This window comes from Arachis stenosperma, chromosome 3 (assembly GCF_014773155.1).
Source record: "Arachis stenosperma cultivar V10309 chromosome 3, arast.V10309.gnm1.PFL2, whole genome shotgun sequence".
Classification (NCBI taxonomy): Eukaryota; Viridiplantae; Streptophyta; class Magnoliopsida; order Fabales; family Fabaceae; genus Arachis; species Arachis stenosperma.
Genome location: NC_080379.1, coordinates 104021326 through 104040906, shown reverse-complemented (window position 1 = coordinate 104040906; position 19581 = coordinate 104021326). Strand labels below are relative to the sequence as shown.

At 39.6% G+C, this 19581-nt stretch overlaps 2 non-coding genes across 2 annotated transcripts; one reads left to right on the top strand and one right to left on the bottom strand.

Moving 5' to 3' along the window:
• Positions 1-4951: 4951 nt before the first annotated feature.
• LOC130972086 (small nucleolar RNA R71) lies at positions 4952-5058 on the bottom strand. The gene has a single exon (XR_009083285.1). It is a non-coding gene; the product is annotated as a small nucleolar RNA R71 (small nucleolar RNA).
• Positions 5059-13837: 8779 nt separating this feature from the next.
• LOC130972441 (small nucleolar RNA R71) lies at positions 13838-13945 on the top strand. The gene has a single exon (XR_009083609.1). It is a non-coding gene; the product is annotated as a small nucleolar RNA R71 (small nucleolar RNA).
• The last annotated feature ends 5636 nt before the right edge of the window (positions 13946-19581 follow it).

Below are 19581 nucleotides of genomic sequence, written 5' to 3'. Positions count from 1 at the left end.
CATGTTATCGATTATGAGTATACGGGGGGTGGTTTGCGGATAAAGAGGTGGTAAACTAAATAACAAGAAAGTAAAATTAATAACTAAAGAAAGTATAAGTGCTAAAAGACACTCCAGGCAAGGATTGGGAATCGAAGCTTCCTTTTCAAGTGATTGACCACGAACATAGTGATTATCTAGAGTTGATTCCATTTAGTTATTTCCAACATCGGGAGAAAGTCAAATAGGCATAGTCAGTCTTAATCCATAGGTCTTACTCGTCAATGGAAACAAGAACAACTAACAACCCTCAATCACCAATCAATATCGGACATCAAAGATATCAAGGTCACCTTCATTATTCAATTCCAAGCCAAGAGTGTAAAAATCTACCCTAAAACTAAGAGAGGCATTTCTACAAACACTTGGAAGGCATAAAAGAAAAGCATGGTAAAATTGCAATAATCATAAAATCTAAAACTACCAAGTACAAGATAACAATAAAAAAAACTCAATTAAACATCAATAAATATGAAAACATCAAATTGCATTAAAAGAAATACAAATTCAATAAGAGTTCACAAGATTAAAAGCAACACAATAAAGGAAATAACAAATAAAACTAAGATAGCAAATATGCAATCACAAGAAATTGTAAGGAAAATTAAATCAAGGCAAGATCAAAACCTAAATCTAAGAGAAAATTAAGCTAAGTCTATCCCAATTCTAGAGAAAAGAGACATCTTATCTCTCTAGAAAATAACCTAAAACATGATATAAAATAAACCTAAATTGCTCTCCCCTTGAAATACTTCAGAAATGAATTGGATTTGGGCTTCAGAGGGTCCAAAAATCGCCAGCCACTTTTTTCTTAAGTGAGTGATGTGCTTCATGTTGCGCGTACGCATGGGGCATGCATGTGCGTGACCTGACGAAATCTCCAACGCACGCGTACGCGCAAGGCATGTGTATGCATGACTGTGAATCACTCAAAATCCTCATTTCTTTATAAATTCTCTACGTTGCATGCTTTTTTTCACTTCTTCTATCCAATATGTTCCTTATAAGCCTAAAAATACTCAACAAACACTCATGGTATCGAATAGAATTAAAGTAAATTAAAATTGGCAAAGTAAAGGTCTAAAAAATATGTTTTCAATCTTAGGTGCAAATTAGGAAGAATTCATGAAACTCTGCTATTTTAGTGAATGAATGTAAAAAAAAGTTGATAAAATCAACCAAATTAGTTACAAGATAAACCATAAAATAGTGGTTTATTAGTGACCTAGATTTGGGAAGTTCTGTGGATAGGTTAATTAAAGTGGATTGGTAGAGTGTGATATTGATGGTAATTGAGAAATGAATACGAATGATGAATTATGAAAGATTGAGATTGATGAATCTGATAAAGATGAAAAGTGATTTCTAAGATTGAGCAACATATTATTGATATATCATGATTGGTAAGTCGCTCTGTGTCTCGCACAAGGATGGTGGTTGTATCCCACATGTTGAGGTTGCGACACCGGTGTAGCGGCTATGGCAGTCTTTTGCCTACGTTCAAATATGAGGACTGAGGCAGTGTCCCGCTCACATAACCTTTCGTGCCATAAGAGTGAGCTCGGGCGCTATGTCCCGAAAGAGTGGGCCGGACACAATATCCCAAGGAGCGCAGAAAAGTGAGCCGGACACTATATCACAGGGAGCGCATAAAGTGAGCCGGGCACTATATTCCAGGAGTGGATGTGTCGAGCTAACAGTTGAACCGACAAGTGATATCACAGCCAATCGGACAGGTATTCATCATATGCATTTTCTATGTGTTTATTTGCTTTGATTAATTGCATTATGTCTAAATGTATGACATGCCTAATTGCTAATTGAATTACTTGTTGTATATGAAAATCTTGTGTTTTACTTGTCTGCATTACTTGTGTCTGTTACTGGGATTGAGGATTGATGCCAGGGCATCTAGGCCAGTTTCACTGACCTTTTCTTTATTGTTTTAAGATAGTTCCATGCATTTTCTTAGTGAGTAAGGCAAGTTTTGGATGAAAATACACTTACCCCTTGATTCAAGCAACTATTGTGAATTTCACATGATTTCATGAGGATTTTGCTAGAATTGAATGATAAATTGATGATGCATAATCTCATGACTTTGGCTAGAGTTTTGATGCACTTTAATCTAGTTAACGTGACCACTAACGTGGAATGGTAAATAGCTTGCAACATTAAGGAGAAAAGGGATCACCAATAACGCCCACGAAGCCACCATAAGCCCACGTTAATTACCACGTCAACTAAGTTAACGTGGAGACAGAAGAAAGCTCCAATGTTAGTGGTAAATGTGAACACCACTAACGTTCCAAGATTTGGCAATGAGCCACGTTAAGAGTCACGTTAACTTAGTTAACGTGAACTCTAACGTGGAAGAGAGGAACAATGCCAACGTTAGTGACACTTACCTTTGTCACTAACGTTAGATCAACTAGCATTGGCTACGTTAGTGGTCACATTAAGACCACTAACGTGAAAGTTAACGTAGAGCTGAGATTGATGAGCCAACGTTAGTGACACTCACCTTTGTCACCAACGTTGGAAGATGGCATTACTACCACGTTAGTGGCCACGTTAAGTTAACGTGAGATCTAACGTGGAGATTAGGGGCACTTTGAGCGTTAGTGACAAAGGTAAGTGTCACTAACGCTCTCAAAGGTGAGGTATAACCATGTTAAGAGCCACGTTAGTTACACTAACGTGAACTCTAACGTAGGGACAAAGGGAATAAAGCAACGTTAATGGGAAAGGTGAGTCCCAATAACGCTTGCGAAGGGTTATAAGCCAACGTTATTGGGAAAGGTGAGTCCCAATAACGCTAGCAAAGATTTACAAGGCAACGTTAGTGGTCACGATAGTGCCACTAACGTCGGAGTTAACGTAGGCTATATGGGGTTGGAATGTTAGTGAAAATTGTGATTGCCACTAACATTCTCGAACCCACAATGTCACTTAACGTTAACTTCACTAATGCCCATGCCTAATTCATACTTCTCTGCAAGCTGGGCCCACTAAAGATTGGAACTGCTTCAACTCAAGATCCAAAGCCCACATCCAAGACTTGAAGAACTCACTAGAAGATCAAGAGGAGTAGTATATATATGAGTAGTTTTGAACTATAGAGGAGCTGGGCACTTTGGAGAACTACTCTCTGTATATCCACTTTTCTGCACTTTTAGCTGGGATGTATTATTTTCTGCCATTTTCCATTTCTAGATCTATGAAAAACTAAACCCCTTTCATTGGGTTAGGGAGCTCTGTTGTAATTTGATGGATCAATTATAGTTTTCATTCTCTTCTTCTTTCTTCTCTTTTGATTTACTAGAAAGCATTCGATCTTAATTCAATTGGTTAGTTATTTTGGAAAAGAAACTCTCCATAATTGGATCTCTTCTGAGCCTTGGAAAAGGGATGAGGAGATCATGCTAGAAATGCTTTCTCATGTTGGACCAAATTGGGGTCTGGGTGGATATAGTGACATGTAATCCTCCCAATACTTTGATTTGGAAATACATGTGGTATAATCAGTGACCATACTTCATCTCTTCCCATGAGCAATTAAATCAAGGAATTGGGCAATTGTTCAAGCTTAGAGAGATTGGATTACCAATGGATTGGAATCTAATCACTTAAGATTGCCAAGGAGATCAATAGATGCATTAATTGAGGAAGAGATGAAAATGAACTTGATCCAGAGAATACAACATCTCCTGAGCCCAATGAATTCCCCATTTCTGATCTTACCCATTCTCTTTATTTTCTGTCATTTATTTTCATGCTCATTACCCCAAATTCCCATTTAAGATTCTGCACTTTATTTTCTGCTATTTATTTTTCCGCCATTTAATTTTCTGCAATTCTCAAACTACACTCTGTTTAGCTCAACTAGCATACTCTTCCAACTAAAGTTGCTTGACCAATCAATCCCTGTGGGATTCGACCTCACTCTATTGTGAGTTTTTACTTGACGAAAAATTCGGTATACTTGCCGAAGGGAAATTTGTTGAGAGACAAGTTTTCACGCATCAAGTTTATGGCGCCGTTGCCGGGGATTGATTTTGTATCAACAATGATTAAGTTGGAAGCTCACTAGATTGGGCATTTTTCCCTTGTTTGTTTACTTTATTCAGTCATTTATTTTCACTTTGTTTAACTTCTTCCTCATCCTCTATACCCTCTCTGTTTTTCTTTCTTTTTTTGTTATTATCTACAATTCTCCTCACTAACCCACTATCTGTTTGATAATTTGCATCACTCACACTAACAATCACTCTAACAATAATAACCTCTTCATTTTATCTTTTGCTGCGTGTATTGTTAGTTGTATGACAGGGAGAAGAGGAGGGACCTCAACTTCTTTCGATTCAGAACCTGAGAGAACCCTTGGAGATTAAGGAGGAAAGCAAGAGGGAAAGGAGTTGTTGGTGCTGAGGAAGAGGAAGAGTACTTTGAACCCAACATGAAAGAGAACTTAGAGAACAATCATGAAAAAGAAGCTCACAACCATGCTAGAGAAGGCCCTGCAAATCATGCTGGGCAAGAAAGGAGAGTTCTAGACTCCTACATCAATCCAAATCCAGGAAACTATAGAAGTAGCATCCAGAAGCCCACCATACATGCCAAAAACTTTGAACTAAAACCCCAGCTCATCACCCTTGTTCAGAACAACTGCTCATTTGGAGGAAGTGCTCAAGAAGACCCCAATCAACATCTAACCACCTTCCTGAGAATTTGTGACACTGTGAAGTCTAATGGAGTCCACCCGAATGTCTATAGGCTGCTCTTGTTCCTTTTTTCACTCAGGGACAAGGCATCCAAGTGGGTTGAATCCTTTCCAAAGGAGAGCTTGACAAATTGGGAAGATGTGGTGAACAAATTTTTGGCAAGATTCTACCCTCCTCAAAGAATTAACAGGCTAAGAGCTGAGGTGCAGACTTTCAGGCAACAAGATGGTGAGACTCTTTATGAGGCATGGGAGAGGTTCAAGGACTTAACAAGAAGATGCTCACCAGATATGTTCAATGAATGGGTTCAACTTCATATTTTCTATGAAGGTATTTCCTATGAGTCAAAGAAGGCTGTAGATCATTCATCAAGGGGCTCTCTAAACAAGAAGAAAACCATTGAAGAAGCCATAGATGTCATTGAAACAGTAGCTGAGAATGACTACATCTATGCCTCTGAAAGAAGTAACACTCGAGGAGTAATGGAGCTGAACCACATGGATGCATTGCTAGCTCAAAATAAGATGATCACCAAGCAGCTAGCAGATCTCACCAAGAAGGTGGAGAAAAACCAAGTTGCAGCAGTCATCACTTCATCACCAACTCAAGAATGAGTGAATATAGGAGAAGAAGGTGACTGGGAACAAGCCAACTATGTTGGAAACTCGCCTAGACAAATCCATGACCCATACTCCAAAACTTACAACTCTGGATGGAGAAATCACCTCAACTTTGGTTGGGGAAATCAACAAGACCAAGGTCAAGACCAGAGACGCCACAACCTCAACTCCAACAACAATGCAACTCACCAACATACCTCACAAAGATCCTATCAACACCCGCCTAACCCCAATCCACCATTACTAACGGACGATAGACTTTCAAAAATTGAGACTCTACTTGAAGATTTATGTAGAGAAGTCCAAGACAACAAGGTGTTTAAGGAAGAAGTGCGAGCCAATATAAAAAACCAAGGAGAAAACATCAAGAGACTGGAGTCCCAAGTAGGGCATCTATCTTAACAAATTCCCAAACCCACTGATGGATTTCCCAGTGACACGGAGAAGAACCCAAGAGGAGAAATAAAGAAAGTAAGGTGGGAAGAATGTAAGATGATCACCACAAGTGATAAGAGGAGTATGAATGAAGTAGAACACCTCCAAGACAATCAAAAGGGAAACCAGGAAGAAAGGAGCCATGCACCTCAACCCACACTCAAGGAAGAGTTGAAGAAGATGGAGACACTTAACCCATATGCACCCTTTCCCCAAAGGCTTAAAGGTGGTGTAGCAGGGAGAATGTATTCAAGATTCCCTGACATGTTTGCATCTCTTGATGTAAATACACCATTTATTAAAGCCCTCTATCAAATGCCTTCCTACATAAAGTATATAAAGGAGCTATTAGCCATAAAGAGTTCATTGAAAGGTGGACAAACAATAAAGATGAATAGGGATTGCAGTGCTCTCATTCAACCAGGGCCACCCACAAAGAGGAAGGATACAGGGAGTTTTCATATTCCCTGTGCCATAGGAGAAACAATGATTGATAAAGGACTCTGTGACCTGGGAGCGAGCATCAACTTAATGCCTCTATCCCTCATGAAAAAGTTTCAAATCAATGAGCTAACACCCATAGATGTAATCATTATGTTGGCTGACAAAACTCAAAAACAGGCAATAGGAGTGGTTGAGAATGTGCTAGTGAAGGTTGGGAACTACTTCCTCCCCACAGACTTTGTTGTCCTGGAAATGGATGAGAACCCTATTTACCCCATCATTCTGGGAAGGCCATTCTTAGCCACAGCCAGAGCACTCATAGATGTGGAATGAGGAGAGCTAGTGTTGAGAATACATGATGATCAGCTCACGTTCAATGTTTTCAACCTCTCACAAGAAGCAGATCATGATAACAAAGAGCTGATGGAGGAGCCAAACAAGGAAGCACAAGCACCACACATAAGGACTCCTATGGTTAACAACCAATGTGATCAGAAGGAGCAACAACCAAGTGTAATCCAAAAGGAACCAGACCCACCAGAATCACATGAAATAGACAACAAAACCATTCTCAAAAAGGAAACCACAAGGAACAAGTTGGCATCAACAGACACAAGAAAAAAGGTCCCAAGGGGATGGAAAAAGAAGAAAATCCCTACAGAAGATTTCTCGCCAAGAGATGAAGTGGTCTCTACATACTTCCCATCTATACCACCTCACCTCCTCACTATTCCATCCTAGCTGCCTCCAGTGTACACCATCAATAAAATCTTGTCCCTAGAGCATATGGAGCTTATCAACAAGGCCAATGGACATAGGTTCACTACAAGGGGGAAGATTTCAAGCACTATCAGCCACCTTGACAAGGACCAAACGTCAAGCTAATGACGCTAAAGAAACGCTTCATGGGAGGCAGCCCATTTTCTATGCCCTCTTCCTTTAATTTCTAATAGTAGTAATAAGGCAAATTTCATGGATTTTTAAATCAATTTTGATGACCAATATAAGATCCCTTTACATGCAGCTTATAGTACATGATAAGTTTGGTGTTCAAGGCACACCAATTGGGCTTGAACACATTTTATGAGATAAAATTATTCCCCAAACATGTTGCACCATATGATCACAAACAAGTTTGGTGTACCAACGTTGCATGCATGGGAAATTTAGTGGATGATTGATTTGCATTCATGGAAAGCATTTAGTCATTTAAAAACAAAAGAAAAAGATATTTTTTTAGCTAGCTCACACCTTAAGTTTTCCCACTAAAAATTTCAATTAACCATTTGCATTCTAGTGCACGAAATTGTGATTCATTCTTTTCACAACTCAAACAGTCCCCGGTAATGGCTCCAAAAACGTGGTGCTCAATACCATGGTCTAAACATAATTTCACAACTTCGCACAACTAACCAGCAAGTGCACTGGGTCGTCCAAGTAATAAACCTTACGCGAGTAAGGGTCGATCCCACGGAGATTGTTGGTATGAAGCAAGCTATGGTCATCTTGTAAATCTCAGTCAGGCAGATTCAAATGGTTATGGATGATATATGAATAAAGCATAAAATAAAGATAGAGATACTTATGTAATTCATTGGTGATAATTTCAGATAAGCGTATGGAGATGCTTTGTCCCTTCTGTCTCTCTGCTTCCCTACTGTCTTCATCCAATCCTTCTTACTCCTTTCCATGGCAAGCTGTATGTTGGGCATCACCGTTGTCAGTGGCTACAGTCCCGTCCTCTCAGTGAAAATGTTCAACGCGCTCTGTCACAGCACGGCTAATCATCTGTCGGTTCTTAATCAGGTTGGAATAGAATCCAGTGATTCTTTTGCGTCTGTCACTAACGCCCAGCCTTCAGGAGTTTGAAGCTTGTCACAGTCATTCAATCATTGAATCCTACTCAGAATACCACAGACAAGGTTTAGACCTTCCGGATTCTCTTGAATGCCGCCATCAATTCTAGCTTATACCACGAAGATTCTGATTAAGGAATCCAAGAGATAAACATTCAAGCCTTGTTTGCTTGTAGAACGGGAGTGGTTGTCAGGCACGCGTTCATAAGTGAGAATGATGATGAGCATCACATAATCATCACATTCATCATGTTCTTGGGTGCGAATGAATATCTTAGAACAAGAATAGGCTGAATTGAATAGAAGAACAATAGTAATTGCATTAATACTCGAGGTACAGCAGAGCTCCACACCTTAATCTATGGTGTGTAGAAACTCCACCGTTGAAAATACATAAGAACAAGGTCTAGGCATGGCCGAGAGGCCAGCCCCCAAAACCTGATCTAAGATAGCATAAAACTCTCCAAGATAGCTACCCAGATGATAATACAATAGTAAAAGGTCCTATTTGTAGAGAACTAGTAGCTTAGGGTTTACAAAATGAGTAAATGACATAAAAATCCACTTTCGGGCCCACTTGGTGTGTGCTTGGGCTGAGCATTGAAGCTTTCAACTGTAGAGACTTTTCTTGGAGTTAAACGCCAGCTTTGGTGCCAGTTTGGGCGTTTAACTCCCATTCTTGTGCCAGTTCCGGCGTTTAACGCCGGGCAGTTTTGATCTGATTTGGAACGCCGGTTTGGGCCATCAAATCTCGGGCAAAGTATGGACTATTATATATTGCTGGAAAGCCCAGGATGTCTATTTTCCAACGCAGTTAAGAGCGCGCCAATTAGGTGTCTGTAGCTCCAGAAAATCTACTTCGAGTGCAGGGAGGTCAGAATCCAACAGCATCTGCAGTCCTTTTCAGCCTCTGAATCAGATTTTTGCTCAGGTCCCTCAATTTCAGTCAGAAAATACCTGAAATCACAGAAAAACACACAAAATCATAGTAAAGTCCAGAAAAGTGAATTTTAACTAAAAACTAATAAAAATATAATAAAAACTAACTAAAACATACTAAAAACATACTAAAAACAATGCCAAAAAGCGTATAAATTATCCGCTCATCACAACACCAAACTTAAATTGTTGCTTGTCCCCAAGCAACTGAAAATCAAATAAGCTAAAAAGAAGAGAATATGCAATGAATTCCAAAAACATCTATGAAGATCAGTATTAATTAGATGAGCGGGGCTTTTAGCTTTTTGCCTCTAAACAGTTTTGGCATCTCACTTTATCCTTTGAAATTCAGAATGATTGGCTTCTATAGAAACTCAGAATCCAGATAATGTTATTGATTCTCCTAGTTAAGTATGATGATTCTTGAACACAGCTACTTTATGAGTCTTGGCCGTGGCCCAAAGCACTCTGTCTTCCAGTATTACCACCGGATACATACATGCCACAGACACATAATTGGGTGAACCTTTTCAGATTGTGACTCAGCTTTGCTAGAGTCCCCAATTAGAGGTGTCCAGGGTTCTTAAGCACACTCTTTTTGCCTTGGATCACGACTTTATTATTTTTTTTCTTTTTCTTTTTCCCCTTTTTTTCCATTTTTCCTTCCCTCTTTTTTTTGTATTCAATGCTTTTTCTTGCTTCAAGAATCATTTTAATGATCTTTCAGATCCTCAGTAACATGTCTCCTTTTTCATCATTCTTTCAGGAGCCAACATTCATGAACATCAAATTCAAAAGACTTATGCACTGTTCAAGCATACATTCAGAAACCAAAAGTATTGCCACCACATCAAAATAATTAATCTGTTATAAAATTTAAAATTCATGCAATTCTTCTCTTTTTCAATTAAGAACATTTTTCATTTAAGAAAGGTGATGGATTCATAGGACATTCATAACTTTAAGGCATAGACACTAAGACACTAATGATCATAAGACACAAACATAGATAAACATAAGCATGATTTTTCGAAAAACAGAAAAATAAAGAACAAGGAGATTAAAGAACGGGTCCACCTTAGTGATGGCGACTTGTTCTTCCTCTTGAAGATCTTATGGAGTTCTTGAGCTCCTCAATGTCTCTTCCTTGCCTTTGTCGCTCATCTCTCATGATTCTTTGATCTTCTTTAATTTCATGGAGGAAAATGGAATGTTCTTGGTGCTCCACCCTTAGTTGTCCCATGTTGGAACTCAATTCTCCTAGGGAGGTGTTGATTTGCTCCCAATAGTTTTGTGGAATTAAAGTGCATCCCTTGAGGTATCTCAGGAATTTCAAGATGAGTGGGATCTCTTGTTTGCTCCATCATTTTCTTAGTGATGGGCTTGTCCTCATCAATGAGGATGTCTCCCTCTATGTCAATTCCAACTGAATAACAGAGGTGACAAATAAGATGAGGAAAGGCTAACCTTCCCAAGGTAGAGGACTTGTCTGCCACCTTATAAAGTTCTTGTGCTATAACCTCATGAACTTCTACTTCCTCTCCAATCATGATGCTATGAATCATGATGGCCCGGTCTATAGTAACTTCGGACCGGTTGCAAGTGGGAATGATTGAGCGTTGGATAAACTCCAACCATCCCCTAGCCACGGGCTTGAGGTCATGCCTTCTCAGTTGAACCGGCTTCCCTCTTGAATCTCTCTTCCATTGGGCGCCCTCTTCACAAATGTCTTTGAGGACTTGGTCCAACCTTTGATCAAAGTTGACCCTTCTAGTGTAAGGGTGTTCATCTCCTTGCATCATGGGCAAGTTGAATGCCAACCTTACATTTTCCCGACTAAAATCTAAGCATTTCCCCCGAACCATTGTAAGCCAATTCTTCTGGTTCAGGTTCACACTTTGATCATGGTTCTTGGTGATCCATGCATTGGGATAGAACTCTTGAACCATTAAGATTCCGACTTGTTGAATGGGATTGGTAAGAACTTCCCAACCTCTTCTTCGGATCTCATGTTGGATCTCCGAATATTCACTCTTTTTGAGTTTGAAAGGGACCTCGGGGATCACCTTCTTCATGGCCACAACTTCATAGAACTGGTCTTGATGCACCCTTGAGATGAATCTCTCCATCTCCCATGACTCGGAGGTAGAAGCTTTTGCCTTCCCTTTCCTCTTTCTAGAGGTTTCTCCGGCCTTAGGTGCCATAAATGGTTATGGAAAAACAAAAAGCAATGCTTTTACCACACCAAACTTAGAAGGTTTGCTCGTCCTCGAGCAAAAGAAAAAAGAAGAGAGTAGAAGAAGAAGAAAATAGAGGAGATGGAGGAGGCTATGTGGTTCAGCCAAGGGGGAGAAGTAGTGTGTAGGTTGTGTGAAAATGAAGGAGTGAAGATGGGTTTATATAGGAGTGGAGAGAAGGTGTATGGTTCGGTCATGTATGGGTGGGTTTGGGAGGGAAAGTGGTTTGAATTTGAATGGTGAGGTAGGTGGGGTTTTATGAAGGATGGACATGAGTGGTGAAGAAAAAGATGGGATTTGATAGGTGAGGGGTTTTTAGGGAAGAGGTGTTGAAGTGATTGGTGAATGGGTGAAGAAGAGAGAGAGTGGTAGGGTAGGTGGGGATCCTGTGGGGTCCACAGATCCTGAGGTGTCAAGAAAAATTCATCCCTGCACCAAGTGGCGAGCAAAACTGCTCTTTATGCCAATTCTGGCGTTAAACGCCGGGCTGGTGCCCATTTCTGGCGTTTAACGCCAGCTTCTTGCCCTTTCCTGGCATTTAACGCCAGTCTGGTGCCCCTTTCTGGCGTTAAACGCCCAGAATGGTGCCAGACTGGGCGTTTAACGCCCATTTGCTGCCCTAACTGGCGTTTAAACGCCAGCAAGGTTTTCCTCCAAGGTGTGCTATTTTTCTTTCTATTTTTCATTCTGTTTTTGCTTTTTCAATTGATTTTGTGACTTCCCATGATCATCAACCTATAGAAAACATAAAATAACAAAATAAAATAGATAAATATAACATTGGGTTGCCTCCCAACAAGCGCTTCTTTAATGTCAGTAGCTTGACAGTGGGCTCTCATGGAGCCTCACAGATGGTCAGAGCAATGTTGGAACCTCCCAACACCAAACTTAGAGTTTGAATGTGGGGGTTCAACACCAAGCTTAGAAGTTGGTTGTGGCCTCCCAACATCAAACTTAGAGTTTGACTGTGGGGGCTCTGTTTGACTCTGTTTTGAGAGAAGCTCTTCATGCTTCCTCTCTATGGTAACAGAGGGATATCCTTGAGCCTTAAACAGAAAGGATTCTTCATTCACTTGAATGATCAATTCTCCTCTGTCAACATCAATCACAGCTTTTGCTGTGGCTAGGAAGGGTCTGCCAAGGATGATGGATTCATCCATGCACTTCCCAGTCTCTAGGACTATGAAATCAGCAGGGATGTAATGGTCTTCAACCTTCACCAGAACATCCTCTATAATTCCATAAGCTTGTTTTCTTGAATTGTCTGCCATCTCTAGTGAGATTCTTGCAGCTTGTACCTCAAAGATCCCTAGCCTCTCCATTACAGAGAGAGGCATGAGGTTTATACTTGACCCTAAGTCACACAGAGCCTTCTTAAAGGTCATGGTGCATATGGTACAAGGTATTGAGAACTTCCCAGGATCCTGTCTCTTTTGAGGTAATCTCTGCCTAGACAAGTCATCCAGTTCTTTGGTGAGCAAAGGGGGTTCATCCTCCCAAGTCTCATTACCAAATAACTTGTCATTTAGCTTCATGATTACTCCAAGGTACTTGGCAACTTGCTCTTCAGTGACATATTCGTCCTCTTCAGAGGAAGAATACTCATCAGAGCTCATGAATGGCAGAAGTAAATCCAATGGAATCTCTATGGTCTCATTATGAGCCTCAGATTCCCATGGTTCCTCATTAGGGAACTCATTGGAGGCCAGTGGACGTCCATTGAGGTCTTCCTCAATGGCGATCACTGCCTCGTCCTCCTCTCCAAGTTCGGCCATGTGGGTCATGTTAATGACGTTGCATTCTCCTTTTGGATTCTCTTCTGTATTGCTTGGAAGAGTACTAGGAGGGAGTTCAGTAATTTTCTTGCTCAGCTGTCCCACTTGTGCCTCTAAATTCCTAATGGAGGATCTTGTTTCAGTCATGAAACTTTGAGTGGTTTTGATTAGATCAGAGACCATGGTTGCTAAGTCAGAGTGGTTCTGCTTAGAATTCTCTATCTATTGCTGAGAAGATGATGGAAAAAGCTTGCCATTGCTAAACCTGTTTCTTCCACCATTATTGTTGTTGAAACCTTGTTGAGGTCTCTGTTGATCCTTCCATGAGAGATTTGGATGATTTCTCCATAAAGAATTATAGGTGTTTCCGTACGGTTCTCCCATGTAATTCACGTCTTCCATTGAAGGGTTCTCAGGATCATAAGCTTCTTCTTCAGATGAAGCATCCTTAGTACTGCCTGGTGCAGCTTGCATTCCAGACAGACTTTGAGAGATCATATTGACTTGCTGAGTCAATATTTTGTTCTGAGCGAATATGGCATTCAGAGTATCAATCTCAAGAACTCCTTTCTTCTGATTCGTCCCATTGTTCACAGGATTCCTTTCAGAAGTGTACATGAATTGGTTATTTGCAACTATTTCAATGAGTTCTTGAGCTTCTGCAGGCGTCTTCTTCAGATGAAGAGATCCTCCAGCAGAGCTATCCAATGACATCTTGGACAGTTCAGACAGACCATCATAGAAGATACCTATGATGCTCCATTCAGAAAGCATATCAGAAGGACACTTTCTGATTAATTGTTTGTATCTTTCCCAAGCTTCATAGAGGGATTCACCTTCCTTCTGTCTGAAGGTTTGGACTTCCACTCTAAGCTTACTCAATTTTTGAGGTGGAAAGAACTTTGCCAAGAAGGAATTGACTAGCTTTTCCCAAGAGTTCAAGCTTTCTTTAGGTTGTGTGTCCAACCATATCCTAGCTCTGTCTCTTACAGCAAAAGGGAATAGCATAAGTCTGTAGACCTCAGGGTTAACCCCATTAGTCTTGACAGTGTCACAGATTTGCAAGAATTCAGCTAAAAACTGTTGAGGATCTTCCAATGGAAGTCCATAGAACTTGCAATTCTGTTACATTAGAGAAACTAATTGAGGCTTAAGCTCAAAGTTGTTTGCTCCAATGGCAGGGATAGAGATGCTTCTCTCATAGAAGTCGGGAGTAGGTGCAGTAAAGTCACCCAGCACCTTCCTTGCATTGTTGGCATTGTTGTTGTTTTCGGCTGCCATGGGTTCTTCTTCATTGAAGATTTCTGTTAGGTCTTCTACAGAGAGTTGTGCTTTAGCTTCTCTTAGCTTTCGCTTCAGGGTCCTTTCAGGTTCAGGGTCAGCCTCAACAAGAATGCTTTTGTCTTTGCTCCTGCTCATATGAAAGAGAAGAAAACAAGAAAATATGGAATCCTCTATGTCACAGTATAGAGATTCCTTGAGGTGTCAGAGGAAAAGAAAAATAGAAGGAGGAGGTAGAAGAATTCGAACTTATCAAGAAAGATGGAGTTCGAATTGTGCATTAAGGAGGAGTGTTAGTCCACAAATAGAAGGATGTGAGAAGAGAGGAAGAAATTTTTTGAAAATAAATTAAAAAGATTTTAAAAACATTTTGAAAAATACTAATTGATTTTCGAAAACTAAGAGTGGAAAAGAAATCAAGTGATTTTTGAAAAAGATTTTGAAATTAGAAATCAAAAAGATATTATTGAAAACTATTTTGAAAAAGATGTGATAAAAAAGATATTATTGAAAAGATGTTGTTTTTAAAAAGATATGATTGAGAAGATATGATTTGAAAAATAATTTAAAAAGATTTGATTTTAATAATTAATGTCTTGGCTAACAAGAAAGATATGATTCAAGCATTAAACCTTTCTCAACAGAAAAGGCAACATACTTGAAATGTTAAATCAAATCATTAATTGTTAGCAAGTATCTTTGAAAAAGGAAAGAAATTGATTTTGAAAAAATATGATTGAAAAGATATGATTTGAAAAAAATTTGATTTTGAAAAAATTTTGAAAACTTGAAAAAAATTTGAATTAAAAACAGAATCTTCCCTCTTGTGCCATCCTGGCGTTAAACGCCCAGAATGGTGCACATTCTGGCGTTTAACGCCCAAAACACTACCCTTTTGGGCGTTAAACGCCCAGCCAGGCACCCTGGCTGGCGTTTAAATGCCAGTTTTCCTTCCTCACTGGGCGTTTTGAACGCCCAGCTTTTTCTGTGTAACTCCTCTGCTATATGTTCTGAATCTTCAATTCTCTATATTATTGACTTGAAAAGACACAAAGAAAAATTTTTTTGGATTTTTAATAATCAAAATGCAACTAAAATCAAATAAACAATGCATGCAAGACACCAAACTTAGAAGTTTGTATACTATTGACACTAACAAAATGAGAATGCATATGAGAAACAACAAAACACTCAAGACAAGAGAACTTAAAGATCAGAACAAGGAAATCATCAAGAACAACTTGAAGATCAATTAAGACACATGAATGAATTCGAAAAATGCAAGAAGAACAGAAACATGCAATTGACACCAAACTTAAAATGAGACACTAGACTCAACAAGAAACATAAAATATTTTTGGTTTTTTTTTTATTTTGTAATTTTTTGGATTTTTTGAAAATTAAGTGGAAAAGAAAATAAAGATATCAAAATTCTTAATGAGAATTCCAGGAATCATGCAATGTTACTCTAAAGCTTTAGTCTAAAGAAATTAGACATGGCTAGCCAAGCTTCAGCAGGACATTGCATTCAAGAGCTAAATTGATGAGAATCAATCAGCTTTAGTGATGATAATAACATCACCTTGAAACACTAGAATTCATTCTTAAGAACTCTGAAGAAAAATACCTAATCTAAGCAACAAGATGAACCGTCAGTTGTCCAAACTCGAAACAATCCCCGGCAACGGTGCCAAAAACTTGGTGCACGAAATTGTGATTTACTCTTTTCACAACTCAAACAGTCCTCGGTGATGGCTCCAAAAACATGGTGCTCAATACCATGGTCTAAACATAATTTCACAACTTCGCACAACTAACCAGCAAGTGCACTGGGTCGTCCAAGTAATAAACCTTACGCGAGTAAGGGTCGATCCCACGGAGATTGTTGGTATGAAGCAAGCTATGGTCATCTTGTAAATCTCAGTCAGGCAGATTCAAATGGTTATGGATGATATATGAATAAAGCCTAAAATAAAGATAGAGATACTTATGTAATTCATTGGTGATAATTTCAGATAAGCGTATGGAGATGCTTTGTCCCTTCCGTCTCTCTACTTTCCTACTGTCTTCATCGAATCCTTCTTACTCATTTCCATGGCAAGCTGTATGTTGGGCATCACCGTTGTCAGTGGCTACAGTCCCGTCCTCTCAGTGAAAATGTTCAATGCGCTCTGTCACAGCACGGCTAATCATCTGTCGGTTCTCAATCAGGTTGGAATAGAATCCAGTGATTCTTTTGCGTCTGTTACTAACGCCCAACCTTTAGGAGTTTGAAGCTTGTCACAGTCATTCAATCATTGAATCCTACTCAGAATACCACAGACAAGGTTTAGACCTTCCGGATTCTCTTGAATGCCGCCATCAATTATAGCTTATACCACGAAGATTCTGATTAAGGAATCCAAGAGATAAACATTCAAGCCTTGTTTGCTTGTAGAACGGGAGTGGTTGTCAGGCAGGCGTTCATAAGTGAGAATGATGATGAGCGTCACATAATCATCACATTTATCATGTTCTTGGGTCTGAATGAATATCTTAGAACAAGAATAGGCTGAATTGAATAGAAGAACAATAGTAATTGCATTAATACTCGAGGTACAGCAGAGCTCCACACCTTAATTTATGGTGTGTAGAAACTCCCCCGTTGAAAATACATAAGAACAAGGTCTAGGCATGGCCGAGAGGCCAGCCCCCAAAACGTGATCTAAGATAGTATAAAACTCTCCAAGATAGCTACCCAGATGATAATACAATAGTAAAAGGTCCTATTTGTAGAGAACTAGTAGCTTAGGGTTTACAGAAATGAGTAAATGACATAAAAATCTACTTCCGGGCCCACTTGGTGTGTTCTTGGGCTGAGCATTGAAGCTTTCATGTGTAGAGACTTTTCTTGGAGTTAAACGCCAGCTTTGGTGCCAGTTTGGGCGTTTAACTCCCATTCTTGTGCCAGTTCCGGCGTTTAACGCCGGGCAGTTTTGAGCTAATTTGAAACGCCGGTTTGGGCCATCAAATCTCGGGCAAAGTATGGACTATTATACTTTGCTGGAAAGCCCAGGATGTCTAATTTCCAACGCAGTTGAGAGCGCGCCAATTGGACTTCTATAGCTCCAGAAAATTCACATCGAGTGCAGGGAGGTCAGAATCCAACAGCATATCTGCAGTCCTTTTCAGCCTCTGAATCAGATTTTTGCTCAGGTCCCTCAATTTCAGCCAGAAAATACCTGAAATCATAGAAAAATACACAAACTCATAGTAAAGTTCAGAAAAGTAAATTTTAACTAAAAACTAATAAAAATATAATAAAAACTAACTAAAACATACTAAAAACATACTAAAAACAATGCCAAAAAGCGTATAAATTATCCGCTCATCACATTCCTTTTTTTTTTAGTGTATAGGGAATCAAAAGGGACATTGATGGTACTTGATAGGACAATTAAGGAAGGGAGATTCAGCCACTATACCAAGGAAATCTCAAACTTGTCTTCAAGGGGAATATCTTTGGAAGTGTTGCCATGCAACATTGGGAGTTGGATAGCTTTGGAGACCGAACCAAGACCCTCATAAAAGATGTGATCCTTGTGCTCATTCAATACCAAACCCCAACCATCCACTATCAAACAACACCATCAATCCACACCCTTCAATCATTTGCCATCTTCCTATATAAACCCTGGTGGACGAAATTGTGGTCATCAACAATGGCTCCAAAGACTTGGTGCTCTCAAACATAAATCACACTTTGTCACAACTCCGCACAACTAACCAGTAAGTGTACTGGGTCGTCCAAGTAATACCTTACGTGAGTAAGGGTCGATCCCACAGATATTGTTGGTATGAAGCAAGCTATGGTCATCTTGTAAATCACAGTCTGGCGGATAATAAAGGGTTATTGGATTTTCGAATAATAATAATAAATAATAAATAAATAAAAAATAGTTACTCATATAATTCAATGGTGGGAATTTCAGATAGGTGCATGGAGATGCTGTGTTCCTTTTGAATCTCTGCTTTCCTACTACTTTCATCCAATCTTTGTCACTCCTTTCTATGGCAAGCTGTATGTAGGGAATCACCATTGTCAATGGCTACATCCTATCCTCTCAGTGAAAATGGTCTAAATGCTCTGTCACAGCACGACTAATCATCTGTCAGTTCTCGATCATGTTGGAATAGAATCCCTTGATACTTTTGCGTTTGTCATCACGCCCAACAATCGCGAGTTTGAAGCTCATCACAGTCATTCAATCCCGAAATCCTACTCGGAATACCACAAACAAGTTTAGACTTTCCGGATTCCCATGAATGCCGCCATCAATTCTAGCTTATACCACAAAGATTCTGATTAAGGAATCCAAGAGATATGCGCCCGATCGGAAGTGGTTGTCAGTCACGCGTTCATAGGTGAGAATGATGATGAGTGTCACGGATCATTGCATTCATCATGTTAAAGTGCAACGAATATCTTGGAATAGGAATAAGTCGAATTGAATAGAAAATAGTAGTAATTGCATTGAAACTTGAGGTACAGCAGAGCTCCACACCCTTAATCTATGGTATGTAGAAACTCCACCGTTGAAAATACATAAGTGATGAAGGTCCAGGCATGGCCGAATGGCCAGCCCCCAAACGTGATCACAGGACCAAAAATACAATTCAGGATCCAGGATGTCTAATATGATAGTAAAAAGTCCTATTTATACTAGACTAGCTACTAGGGTTTATAGAAGTAAGTAAATGATGCATAAATCCACTTCCGGGGCCCACTTGGTGTATGTTTGGGCAGAGCTTGATCTATCCACGATTTGAGGCTTATCTTGGAGTTGAACGCCGAGTTATAACGTGTTTTGGGCGTTCAACTCTGGTTCATGACGTGTTTCTGGCGTTTGACTCCAGAATGTAGCATGGAACTGGCGTTGAGCACCAGTTTACGTCGTCAAATCTCCAACAAAGTATGGACTATTATATATATCTGGAAAGCTCTGAATGTCTTCTTTCCAACGCTGTTGAGAGTGCGCCATTTGGAGTTTTGTAGCTCCAGAAAATCTATTTTGAGTGCAGGGAGGTCAGATTCCAACAACATCAGCAGTCCTTTGTTAGCCTTCTATCAGAGTTTTGCTCAGGTCCCTCAATTTCAGCTGGAAAATACCTGAAATCATAGAAAAACACAAAAACTCTTAGTAAAGTCCAGAAATGTGAATTTATCATAAAAACTAATGAAAACATCCCTA